Here is a 10458-nt window from a genome sequence, read left to right as displayed (position 1 = left end):
TGGTACGCGAGGAATAGGGACAGGAGGTCCGGAACGGTGGTGCGGGGGAGGGAGAGAAGGAGGGCGGGAAGGGGCTACGGCAGTGAGTTGTGCCGGCGCGAGAATGGGAAAGCCGAGGGTAATTTGAATGAAGAGACAAGAGACAATGCATGGGCGAAGCGCCCAGAACAGAACGGAACGCCGGGGCGGAGAGGAAGTATTCTGGTGGTTAGAGGCCGGTGGAGAGATCCGGAGGGGTTGGAGGGGAGGGAGGGTGAAAACAACCGCGGAATCAAATTAGACACAGCGAGGGAGTAGGGGTGAAAGGGAGGAACGGCGGCGTTGGAGGGCGTGGGTGGCGGACCAAAGAGAGAGCGGTACGGTGGGGTAATTATATTTACAAGTGGCAGTTCTCGAAAACAAAGGACCTCAAGATTGCTCGATTCATTCAAGAACTTCCGCGGAAGAATCGCTCTCTCTCTCTCTCTCTCTCTCTCTCTCTCTCTTCCATCCCTTTCTTCCTTGTACCAGATCGCTTCGAAAGAGAAGTCGAGTAGCCTGGAGTCTGTCTAATGTCACGTAATGAGAGTGAGTGATGGGCAATTCGATAAATCGTCTGAGCTGACAAAGTTCCGAATAATAACATTGTGGAAATTTTCCAGTTGGGTGTCTCGCGTTTATACGTAAGTTTATTTCTACTAATGTACACACACACACATACAGGTTAACTTTCATCTCGGTTTAATTTACCCTTTTTTGATTTTTAGAACTGAAAAAAAGTAAAAAGTAAGTTAAACCGAGATTAAGATTAATCTGGATTGATAGAAATAAAAGTATTCACCGGTATTCACTGTAGTTATCAAAAAAGTAATGGTAATCTAATCTTTTGACATGCTTATTAGATGCTATAAAATCATTAACAGTTTTCTAAGATGCTTATTTGCAGCAATAATATTAAATTGTTTATCTATTTAATTTATGCTATTACTATTCCAGTTTCGGATTAGAGGTAAACTGTGTTTTAAAAACCGACAAATAATCGGTGCACAGTTAGCTTGAATCAGAAATTGTATAAATTCATAAAAAAAATATTACTAGACATGAAGAACCATCTTGATCGAATATGGCGGTTTTTTTTACATATATATGTGTCTAATCCTTGAGTTAAATAATTTTGTTATTTTAAACATTTTCTGTGTATCAGAATATAAATCAGACACATTTTCGTAAAAAATATACGTACATCAATTCATTTCTGTGGTTAATTTCAAAATATAAAATAATGAAGTTAAACAATTTAACTCAAAAAAATGTATATCTAAGCAACAAACTAATTTTTTTACTTAGACATACATTTTTTTGAGTTAAATTGTTTAACTTCATTGTTTTATTTAAATTAACAATATACTGAATAGGAGTGTCGACTTATAAAAATGATTAAAAATAATTCAAATTGATTTAACATCATGAAACAGCATTGTTTCGAACTACACAACACATGCTCTCATCATTTATTATGCGAACTTAAGGCAACTGTCGCATGCAATGTTCGCCGGATGTTGAAAATTAAGTTCGCAATTCGATTAGCAAATGAAATTTACGTAGATAATTCTTACTGCTACACGGATTTCAACTTCAAGTTTTCAAATTAATTTGCGTGAAAAATTGACCGTTATCAGGCTTGATTGCAAATCGAATAAAGCAGCAGTTAATTTTTGTGCTAAGTTAATTTTTGTCACATCATTTGGATGAGAATCCACTATCACTTGTATTATATCGGATTATTTTTCAGAGAGTCATTTTCTTTCTCATACTTTATTAAATATTTTTGAAGGAAAACTGATTCTTTTTCTCTTTTTCTTTCCGCTAATGTATCTTGTATTACGCTTCGTTATTTTAATATATTTCTTCCTTACTTCAAAAATAATACAACTTAAACGTAATTTTCCCAGTTGTTATCATAAATCAGTTAGATGAACACTATCATTAGGTGAATCTATCAATTAATTATCAAGAGTCTAACTAACTTAATTTCATAAAAAGATTATTACAATTTAACAAGGGTGCTTTAAAAAAATCGTCAAAATCGTAAAAAATAATGATTTTTTTAAGGGTTGAAATAAAAATGACATTTGATCATGTTAAGTGAATATACAATTTTTGCCAATGTTATTTTATTAACAATTTTCTGTCAAATTGAAAAATAGCTTTTTCTCTTTTCTGAGAAACTTAATTTTTTGAATTGTATTATCTTGAAGTAAGAGAACAATAACCTCTGCAATAATATCGTCTAATTTTTATGAAACTTTAATTGAGTATCGATATTTCTCCATTCGTAAAAATTAAATTAGATCAATATTATGTAGCCAATTTCCTCTAAATTCTTCTCTGTTATTAAATTGATCTTTGGCATATAAAATAAGATATTAAAAGTCCCATTGTTATGCATAACAGTGCTTCCTTTCCAATGATGTAATAAATTCGCCTTTCCCTCTTATTTTTCCGTTCTTTCTTCAACGCCGGTTAAATAATGTATTTCTGAATATGTTACGAGTTACGAGTCGCATGATTGAAAAAGTATTCGTTTCTTAGCGAGGAAGGAACGAGGACAAGTAAAGTTCTTCGCCCCGTGATTTTTCAAAGGCTTTCCCCGTCTTTTTTCTCGCGACGAAGCCTTTGAACTTTCCCGAGAGCTTTTCGCGACGCGGTTGAGATTCTTTCTCTTATACGAAAGACCATAAAGCAATTAAGTGGTATTTGTTCGCTTAGTTCCGCCGAGATTACTTCAGCCTTGCGAGCAATGATTCGAGCTAATCAAATTATACTTTTTATGAAAACGGCGTCGACCGTTAAGAAACAGTTCCTTTTTCCAGTTCGATGTTTGTGCTTTTTTGCGTCCTTTTCGCACGAAAATTGTAGTGATGAGTTTCGAAGCTTTTATGGTGCTTTATTCTGAAAAATTATTATACCTAGTTCACTGACAGAAATGTTTTATATGTGATCTACAAAAGCCTTCCTACTTTTTAATTAAAAAATTGTATTTCAATCAAAATTTGGTAATTCTAACTAATATTCCATTATTCTAATCAAATTTTGTTTAGAATAAAATTTGTTAGTTACAAAATAAGAAAGTTTTTGTCATATATCAACAAAATAAACGCTTAATCATTTCAAAACTTCAAACATTTTTCTCAATTTTTAAAGTTTTGAAATTTAAAATTCAAGTTCTGTTTTCGTCACGTAAAATCGAAATATTTAAAATATCATTGCGAAAGAAGAGTTACGTTGTAATACATTAATGTTAAATTCACAATGTCAAATTATAAAAGTCAATTTAACTAAAGCAATGGAGTTAACTCAAGAAGTGTTGTGTTAAAGGATCCCACATTAACTGTACGGAAAATTAGGTCTTGAAATGAGTTAATTAATTTTCACAGTAGCTAATAATATGATATAGATAAAAGATATTATAGACACAAAATTCAATCATAATGGATAATTTTTCAGTTACATTAAAAGCATAAAAATTGTGCTTACAGAACACATCTTTAAAACACCATAACTTTAAAACTCCATTATTGAGTCTTTTTATCTATGACATCTTTTGTTTACCACATAAGTTACATTATATGTGGAAACTAACTCACTTTACCATCACCTAATTTTCTATATAATTAGTACAGGTCCTTTGACTCAAGTTTACTATTGACTAACAACTGCGTATGTTAATATGACCGCTTTGAAATCATTAAATTGAGCAATACACATACAACTAGAGAAATGGGTTGATTAAAGGTTGGTTGTTTTTCTTGACCACTAAAGTTAAAAATAACAAACTGTTATTTCATTGAATAAGTAAAAATATCTGTGCGAACATCAGCTGTTGTTGAAAACAAAAGTACAAAAGTAAATTAAACTTAAATAAATAATTATCAATAAATTAAGTATATTGGTGAAGTACATTTCGATCTTGGTTTTGGATTCTTTTTAGTGTAACAAAATCAAATTCATCGAAGGTTTGGTAAACCAACTATAATTTGTAAAATGTTACTTAACTTAAAGAATTAGTTTAAAGATTCTTTAATATTTAATTATACACAATAGCCTCTTGTAACTCTCTTCAGTTTCAAAATGTATTAACCATGCATATTGACGTCATTTATTACAAAATCGCAGACGAGATTCCGTCGAAAATATCTCCTAGTTTCCTTTTTAAATCCACCCCTTTCCATTTCAAGCACGACGACAATCGCAGGGAAATTGTTTGTCCGACTGACGACATTTTCCTCTCGTCCTCGCCTACCCTCGCGCAAGATGGACGACCCTTTTCACATATTTTCATATGTATATATATCCCGCCCAGCGCGGAACAAAGCAAAATGAAAAGATAGTTCGGATGCTTTGACTTCCGCTTATGTATGCATACTTTCGCGCGCACGTGTATCGTTGTTACGTTATATTCGCCTCTCTGTAGCCGGCGGAACAATAAGTATCGACTGAAAGACGCACGAACGATCATCACACCTGAGTCCCTTTTTTCGCCCGGCAATTGCACAAAAGCGACAGGAATCCTTACTGAAATCTACTAATAAATTCTTCGTATATACATCCCGTCACGAGCTGTTCGATCGATTTATCGTCGATGTGTTTCCTTATGCACGCACACGCGCGTACAGCGCACGTTTTTTCACATATAAAATTTCACTGCTGCGCGCGGAGTAAAATTTATTTGGCATTTTTGCGGTAAAATTTATTTAACGGACCCCGCGTCAATTAATAATGGTCGGGAAATGTGCGGATTAATTACGACTGATGCCTAAGTCGTGGCAGGCTCGGTCGTTATCGGTTGCGCGACAGAACGGGGCGCGAACGAATAAAAGGGCTTTACCGCGACGCGGAAACGCGGAAAAGCGGCGAAAGCTCGGACATTTGACGCGGCGGGCGTCCCTCATTCCCACCCGCTCTTCACCAACCCCCTGACGCGACGCGACGCGACGCGGCGTTATGGAATTTTTGCGGAACGGCTTTTTTTAATTGATGCAATTCAAACCAGCCGCCGGTGCCGCCTGGCGCGCTCGTAAAACTTTTCGTCGCCTTCCGCGCCCGTCGCGCGCGAATTCGAAGTTCCGCTGCCACTTTTCCCGGCATCGCCGATCCTTCGCCCTCATCACGGAAAAACACTCGGCGAGGGCACTCCTGGGACACATCAACCTTCCTAGGAACTGTTCCGCCGTACGGAATTATGCCAGTCCTTAGGCGAGTAACCCTAAGCGCGCTCGTAATCTCGCTCGCGGGAAATATCACGTGGAAACGAAACGGCGATATCGCTGATGTGTCTCGATTGCTGAAGAATTGATCCAATCGATTATATTTACTTTCTTTCATTGTTTTATTTGTTCTATATTATATTTTTGTTAATATTATTCACTCTATTGTTAACATAGACACTCTCTTCACATCTATTTGCTTGATTTCGCTCGTTCCTTCTCTTATTTACTTGACTATTAAAAAGCTCATGTCTCGTCACAGCAGTTCCTCTGATTTTACTTTTTCGAATAAACGAGTTAACGATTTAATATTAATGTCAACACCCAGAGAAAAGGTTGCTTTGATGTAAGAAATCTCGGTTAAAGGAAAAAAACTTCTTTGACTTGTGAAAAAATGTCTGATTTAAACGTTATTTTTTTAAATTAAATAAAATTTATTTTTAAATCAAAGAAATTTTTTTCTTTAACCGAAATCGAAGCTTTTTCTCTAGGTAAACTTTCTGCACTAAACAGGATCTAAATCAAAGGTCGAAACGTATTTGATGATTAAACGAAAATCATTTTCATCACGTTCCATTAACTGCGTTTTCCTCTGAGGGGTATTTTAATTTTACTTTTTATTAATTTTATTCATTGTCAATTTCTTCAGATAATTTTTAGAATTACTCACAAATGCGAATTCTATTACAATAAGGACATTCTCAATTTCTTGAAAAACGCGCGTGTAAAGTTGCATTTTTCCATTGCAAAAACGCGGGTTTTCCGGAATTAACGAAAAGCGGTGCCCCACAACTGAGTTCCGCACATCCCTTCCCCCCTTCCTTCGCTCACGGCATAATGAAAAGCTTAGCAGTTGGTTTAACTTGGCTGAGGATTAAGTTTACCTCGTTTCAAGGGTGCCAGAGCAGTGTGGAATTTCTACCTCTTATTTTTCCACCTCCTCGCCTCGGCGCTGGAAAAGAGCGCGCGGGTAGGTATTTCTTAATTAGCAGCAAGTATCTCGTCCGACGGAAGTTGCCTTATTAATTAATATTATAGAAGAGAGACACGATGGAGGGGGAACAGTGAGAGGAAGGGGAGAAGGGGGAAGGGATGACGGATTCGAGAGTAAGAATATTTTCTGTGAAAACGTGATTTTCGCTTACACGATTACGCGGTCAAAGTAATCATCAGATTATTCTCACTAAAGTAAAATAAATAACGCAAACATAACTACGAAATGTATAACTATAGAATTCGGTGAATAATTATCAATTCTATGCGACGAACTCGTCAAGATTAAATCTTATACTATGTAAATTGTAAACGAGATTTAAATATAAGTTAAAACGTCGCGTGTTCTTGAGAGATACGGAGAGATATGATAATTCCGACTAAACTTAAACCCTGAGAATATTAAAGCAATTATGAAACTACTGTGATAACCTAAATAAATAAAATAGTTTTCGTCATTAATTGTAATAATATTGTAAAATATATTTGCATTTACAAAGATTTATTTCTTAATTTTACGCAATTCTTTTTTATATACAATACTATTTTATTATTTGATACTGTTGATTTTATAATGTCAAATTATATCCAATGTGAGCTATTTTTAGTCATTTCTGTTGCCATTGCTCCTACTTAATTATTATTAATTTAATTAAATAATTTAAATCAAGAAACGTAAACTCTTAATACATTATACGATTAGGTCATGTGTCGTACACATTTCTTTTCTTTGAAAAATTAAGAGCATGAAATAATTAGTTATAACATTTATATACAAATTTTTAAAATACACAATCTTATAAATTCCTTGTAATGATATTGAAGTATATGTAAGAATTACTTAATAACTTTTATATATTTGTTAAAGTAATAAGAATTAATCCGGAACACAAATAATTAATAATGTGTGTAGTTTAAAGGACCGGAAAATCGTCGTATGTATTTAAGGATTAAATGTAACTCAAATTTAATTTATTATTTACTAAATGTATATGTTAATATGGACTTTAAAACTAAGCAATTCAACTATATAGAAATAGATTCATATTTTAATAGATACACAAAAAAGTTAAAAGTAACAAGATTTTACTTTACTCTCAAGGGATTGGATTTTTATTACTCCTTTGATATCTTACAGTGTACCATACATTGAGAAAAAAATTATATTTGTAAAAAGTTATAATTGCTTGATCAAATAATTATGATTCGGAGTACCGTTTTTATATATAATTATTATTGTTGTAATATTAATAATATTTAATATACAACAAGTAGGGAATAAATTCCTTAAACAGTCGAATTAGACCTTTAGTATTAAATAATTCCATGTGAATTTATTTACTACATATGTAGTAATTTAAATTGCGCGCTAAATTGATTTTTTATTTTCTTCAATTATTATCAGTAATAATAATTATATTTATTTCCGGAATTCTCTTTACCATAACTATTTTGTCGTGCAATTATAATCACAAGAATTTTTCTTGTCAGTATACTCTATTCTCTATTTTTATATGATTTGATATTGTATGAAGAGGATTATCTTTTCATTTACACATCACTCAGGATGAATCAAATCTATTCACTTTTGCTACATTGTTTCGGTTACTCGTGATGGACTTAATACGACTGTTAACGAGGTCACAAAGATAAATTCACGTCTGCAGTCTCGAGTTGAGAAGTCATTAACGAAAGGGTCGAATATGCCCTATGGTATCGCTAGGGCCGTCCGCTCCGAAGGAGCAGTAAAACTCAATGAAGAAAAGGGCAGGTCGACGCGGGAAGAGAGCAAGTAAATAATACGGCCTCTCGGATATTCGGGAAGTTAACGTCGCGAAAATGAGAGGACATGGAAAAGGTAAAGAAAGAAAAGAAAGAGAGCGGCCGCCGGTGTCGCGCGAGACGATTTAATAAACCGAGTTGGCCAATCAAAGTGCGAGTTAAGAAGCTTTCTTGTTTTTTAACGGCCGTTTTTACGCCCGCTTAAATCACGCGCCGTTCGGCTCGCGAAATGACGAGGCGGGAAGTGAACGCGAGCGAGCGATGTCTTGCTCGGAGCAAGAAAGAACACGGAATTCAGAAAGGTGCCGAGAGATTTTTACGAGTGAATAGCGACGAGAGGGAAACGGACGTGAGTGCACGAATGAGTATTCGTGCGTAGATTCAAGATGGGTTTATCGATCATATCGCTCTCTTATACTTTAAAAATAATGCAATTAAAAAAATGTGATTTTCGAGTTATTGCCATACTGAAAATCCCATTTGTTTGAATGAATTAATCTCTTATTTCGATATGGGCAAACAAATCTTTGGGGTTGATGCAATAAAATAATTTAGTTAAAGCCAAAAGTTTCTGATAACACAAGTAAAATGTTACAATAATCAAATTTTTTGCTTCAGCTAAATTATTTTATTATATTAATCAAGAATTTATTTACTCATATTCAAATAAGAGATTAGTTGATTGAGTCAAATGAGATTTTTAGTGCGCAAATGAATTAGGCAAACATTATCCTATCAATTATCAAAATTGAATTAATTTAACTTCAGAAAAAATTAAAATCATCACTACTGAAAAAGGTGACTTAAATAACCTGTAAGTATACGATTTAATTATTTAAATATATACTCAAGTTGATAATTGAGATTCTCAGAACGTCCCGAAAATTTTTTCAATTTTATAATTATATTTTTTATTAGTATATATTTATTATGTTATAGTTATTAAATTTACGTAAAAATAATGAACTTTAAGATTAATTTCTAGACATCTAGGCTATACTTTGTATTTCAAAATATGGTCTTTAAAAGAAACTGTACTTAGTTAAGTTTCATGTCTGAAGTGGATAATGAAAAACTTAATCTGGAATGCGATCTTACCAATTCAAAAAAAATCATTCAAAATTGTTACTAAAAAAGATTTTTTAAGAGCTATGGAATGAAAATGATAAAAATGACATTTGATCACGTTAAGAATATATTTTTTTTGATATCATTTATTATTTTATAAAATTAGATTAGTTATAAAATAATAATTTTCTATCGTAGAAAAATGATTTTTTTTGTTTTTCTGGAAAATTTAATTTTTTGATCAATTTTGAGATAATAATGGAACGATATCTCTTAGGCTTATCAATTGACGCAATGATTAACTTTTTACAACCATGTGAAGAAAAACAAAGACAAAAGTTATACTTTGATTTGAAATAATTAAGTATGGGGACATATTAAATTTGTATTGTAACTATTATGTTTATTCTTATACGCAATTATTATATCGTTGTTATTGGAGTATCGATACTTCGGTGCTTGACGTTTCGATTCACGAATCGGAACGAACTACTTTGTAAAACTATATCGACGGCGGACAGGTGGTTATTTTAACGCTCGATAAGCGTAGACGGATGCACACATAGGGATGCAGTTATTGGCACTTTAAGCGTAGACTTTTCATTCGCGGTCTCTATAGACTCACGCGGTGCACCGCAAACTATACATTTTTCATTCAGTCAGTTAGATGAATGATCTCATGTTGTGAGAGTGCATAGAAGTTCGTACCGGAGCATATCTGCGTTTTGTTACGTGGGAACGAAGCCAATAATACATGTTACTGATCGTATGCGAAATTCCTGTGCAACATCACAGTTATATATGCTATTTCTACACAAAAATAGAACAAGACACAATGAAACAGACTTCTCTCAGTTTCTGCACTATTTCTTTTTACAACTATTTCTTTTTACGCGTAATTATTGGGTGGTCCGGAAAGTCCGTGCGGATTTTTTCATTGATTTTTCAAAAGTTTTTTTATTTGTTGTGAAATTTTCGTTACGATTATATCATTCGCTAGAGCAAAGTTTCAGCTTTAAGAATCTGTTTTTTAAATTGCGATATGATAATTTTTATCGGAGTTATGAGCAATCGAAATCAGAATGCTTCTTTACTTAACTCGCGAATAACTCAGAAACAAAAAATTATAGGAACATTTTTAAAAAATGATTTTGTAGGGAAAGCTTTAAGTTTTCACGATGGGTAGTCGAAAATTTTCGTAAATTTTTTTTGGGCACGTGAGAGACCCCCAAAGTGAAAAGAAAATTTTTTATCTTTTTCAGCTCGTAGTTTTTGGTATGTAAAAATTATCAAACTCATATAAACTTAAAAAATGTGATAAGCTTTTAAAAGTAGAGATTTCAAGCTTTAAAACCCTTTTTTTAAATTT

The sequence above is a fragment of the Trachymyrmex septentrionalis genome, unplaced genomic scaffold (genome assembly GCF_001594115.1).
Source record: "Trachymyrmex septentrionalis isolate Tsep2-gDNA-1 unplaced genomic scaffold, Tsep1.0 scaffold6, whole genome shotgun sequence".
Lineage (NCBI taxonomy): Eukaryota > Metazoa > Arthropoda > Insecta > Hymenoptera > Formicidae > Trachymyrmex > Trachymyrmex septentrionalis.
The sequence above is the reverse complement of the archived record's forward strand: the minus strand, read 5'-3'. Positions refer to the sequence as shown.